We start from the raw sequence: 3,199 nt of genomic DNA on the forward strand, positions 1-3,199 counted from the left end.
CATCATCTCGGCTCCAGGCCTCCAGCTGGACTCAGGCAGGACATTGTCATGGGATCCAGGCCCTCAGCTGGAGTCTTTGGGTCAGTAGTGTGTGGAGAGATCTCCTGCGCTCTTTTGCATTTGACTGTTTGGATAACTACCACAAAATAATCCTAGAAATTACGTGTCCTGCATTAAATCCTTCCCCTGCAAAGCCCGACTGTAGCGGAGACTGCAGAGGCCCACCGTGGAATTGGCTGATCTGTTCCTGCAGAAGCTCCAGGCTCCTGCCCACCTCTGAGAAAGCAGCCTGAGGAAGCAGCCTCAGCCAAGAGCCAGGAGATGACACCCTGATGTACGAAGAAACCACCGAAATCACTAAGGATGGCACGGGAGCGCAGTGAGGCGCTCACCCATCCAGCGCTCGGTGAGGCCTGGCGCCTGGGAGGCTGAGGCGGGAGGATCGCCACAAGTCCCTGGCCAGCCAGGGCTGCACTGTAAGACAAATACAGAAAGCCTATCTCAAAAAACAACAAAACAAATACTTAGCCAGACAAGCCAGGTCTCTGCTTTGGCGGAGTACAGGACTGCGGTCACGGGAGTGGGGGGCTACGGCAGAGCCCCATGGCCAGATTCAGCCCAGGAGCACCTGACCTGGGCATCTCCAGAGAGGAGTCTGGGGGTGGGGTCACACTCGGGATGGCGCCCCCAGACACCCAGCAAGGCTGAGCACTCTGATGTCCTCACAGCGACACCTCGGTGGGGCTGTGTGGGGAGGACTGGAGAATCCGTACTTCATGTGGCGGGCTGGGGAGCCAGGATGTCCTGCTAAGAGCTACCGCCAAGCCCGAGTCAAGCTGACGCCACCCTGGGCAATACGGTAAGACCCTGTGGAGCGGGGAGAGCACCCTGGGCAATACGGTAAGACCCTGTGGAGCGGGGAGAGCACCCTGGGCAATACGGTAAGACCCTGTGGAGCGGGGAGAGCAGAGGGAGGGGAAAAGGGACGGACAAAAGGGAAAGAAAGAAAAGAGATACCCCGAGCCAGGCACCTTGATCCCAGCACTCAGGAAGCTGAGGCAGTAGGATGGTTGAGAGTTTGAGGCCAGCATGGGCTACAAAGTGAGCTCAAGGTCAGCCTGAACTGCATAGTGAGACCCTGACTCAAAAAGACAAGGAAAAGAAAGATCCTACGGCCAGCGAGATAGCTCAGCAGACTAAGTGCCTGCTTAGGCAAGCCCAGGGACTGGGGTTCAATCTGTTGCGCCACATGCCACGCTGGCCCCACCCTGGGGTAAAGTGAGCTGGCCACCGAGTCCGGGCATGGTGGCACATGCCTATAATCCCAGCACTTGGGAGGCTGAAAACAGGAGGATCACTACAAGTCCGAGCTGCACAGTGAGACCCTGTACCAAATACAGAAAAGAAAAGAAGCATCCTAGAAAAGGAGGCTGATTTCTCGAGCCCTTGCTGTCCCTGGGGTCTCCAAAGCTGCTTCCTCCCTCCCGGCAGGAAGAGAGCACCGCGCTGGGCCTGGACGGGGCTGGCCAGAGCCGAGCCGAGGGCGCCTGAGTCCGCTGTGGAGAACAGCAGCCCACAAGGACCGGCCTGGCGCTGGGGACTGGGACTGCAGGGCAGCAGGAGGATGTGGCCAGGAGAAGGGGGAAGCTGCAGCTGCCGCCCAGCCAGGGGAGGATGGAGTCCTGACCAAGATCAGCACGCGTGCCCATCCGGAGGCGCAGGCTCACAGCGCCCGCAGGTTCTTCCTTCTCCTGGTGCTGGGGACTGAAGTCAGAACCGTTGTGCAGAACAATACCCCTGGCTCAGTTTTAATTTTGAGGCAAGGTCTAAACTGCCCAGGCTAAGGAGGCATGGAGATAGTTCAGTGCTGCCTGGCAAGCACAAGGGCCTGAGTTCAATTCCCAGCACCAAAGTAAATAAAGTAAATAAATTACTGAGGCTGGGCTTGAGCTTGCAGTCTTCCTGCCTCAGCCTCCCTGAGTGCTGGGAACATGTATACACTACCATCGCAGGCGCGGTCCGCGAAAGTGAAGACCGTAGTACAGAGACTGTGGGTAGGGAATATTTACAATCTTTTTTTTTGTGTGTGTGGTACTGGGGATTAAGCTCAGGACCTTGTGCTTGCCAGGCAGATGCTTATGCTGCTGAGCTGTAGCCCCAGCCCTCAGGGAGGGAATATTTGGTTTATGGCATAAAACAAGGTTTCGGTTTGGGAGACAGAAGTGGATGAGGACTGCTCAAATCACATGAATGTCGGGGGCCGGGGAGGTGGCTCAGTGGAATAAGCGCTTCCCTGGCAAGGGCAAGGGTCTGAGTTCAATCCCTGGTTCCACCAAAAACAAAAACAAATCACATGAATGCATTGAACTGAAAATGGTGTTGTTTTAAAGACATCTGGGCCCGGGGAGATAGCTCAGTAAAAGAAGCACTTGCCTAGCAAGCGCAGGGTCCTGAGTTCAATCCCTGGTACTGAAAAAAAAAAAAAAAAAAGTAACTTTCAAATAATAAGAAAGCTTTGGATATCTTGTCTAAACTTAAGTTTCCAGTCTTATCTTCGGTGCAGAAAAGGCCCCTGCCATTGCCTGACCATTTTGCTCTCTGTGAAAGCCTGAGAGAATGTTTTCTCTCCATGTGACTCTCCTGAGGCACACTCTACATCATCGATCGCTTTCCTCTGTGGCTCCATAATCTCCTTGATCAGAAAATTTGGGACACCACTGAGTTACAGGATGTTACAGTACAGGTTCTCCTATGTCCTGAGTCCTCACTGACCTTGAAGGGCTAGGGCCAAAATGCTGGCTGTCCTTGCAGTCCTTCTTTTTCTCTGATTTTTTTGTTTGTTTTTTTGAGACAGGGTCTTACTATGCAGTTCAGGCTGGTCCTGAACTCACTGTAGCAGTCCTCCTGCCTCAGCCTCCTAAGTACTGGGATTACAGATGTGTGCCACCACACCCAGCTCCATTACCTATTTTTATTTTGCTCTTCATTTATTTATTTTATTTTAATGGTCGGCTCAGCCCACCCTGGGGGTGGGGCTGTCACGGCATATGGTGCCGGGGATTGAACTGCGTCCCTGAACATTTGCCCAACCTTGCCTAAGCAGGCGCTTCAGACCACTGAGCTATCTCACCAGCCCTTGTTCTTCATTTATACTTTGGGCTCGTATAGAAGAGAAGCCACGTGATATTTAAACTTTTTT

At 53.5% G+C, this 3,199-nt stretch overlaps 1 long non-coding RNA gene across 1 annotated transcript in view; it reads left to right on the forward strand.

The window, feature by feature from the left end:
• Window positions 1-441, forward strand: part of LOC111814185 — a 3,321-nt gene extending 2,880 nt beyond the window's left edge. The window contains exon 3 of the long non-coding RNA XR_002819236.1: window positions 254-441. This is a non-coding gene — a long non-coding RNA (uncharacterized LOC111814185). The remainder of the gene's footprint in view (window positions 1-253) is intronic.
• Window positions 442-3,199: the final 2,758 nt, after the last annotated feature.

This window comes from Octodon degus, unplaced genomic scaffold, assembly GCF_000260255.1.
Source record: "Octodon degus isolate 3935 unplaced genomic scaffold, OctDeg1.0 scaffold00279, whole genome shotgun sequence".
NCBI lineage: Eukaryota > Metazoa > Chordata > Mammalia > Rodentia > Octodontidae > Octodon > Octodon degus.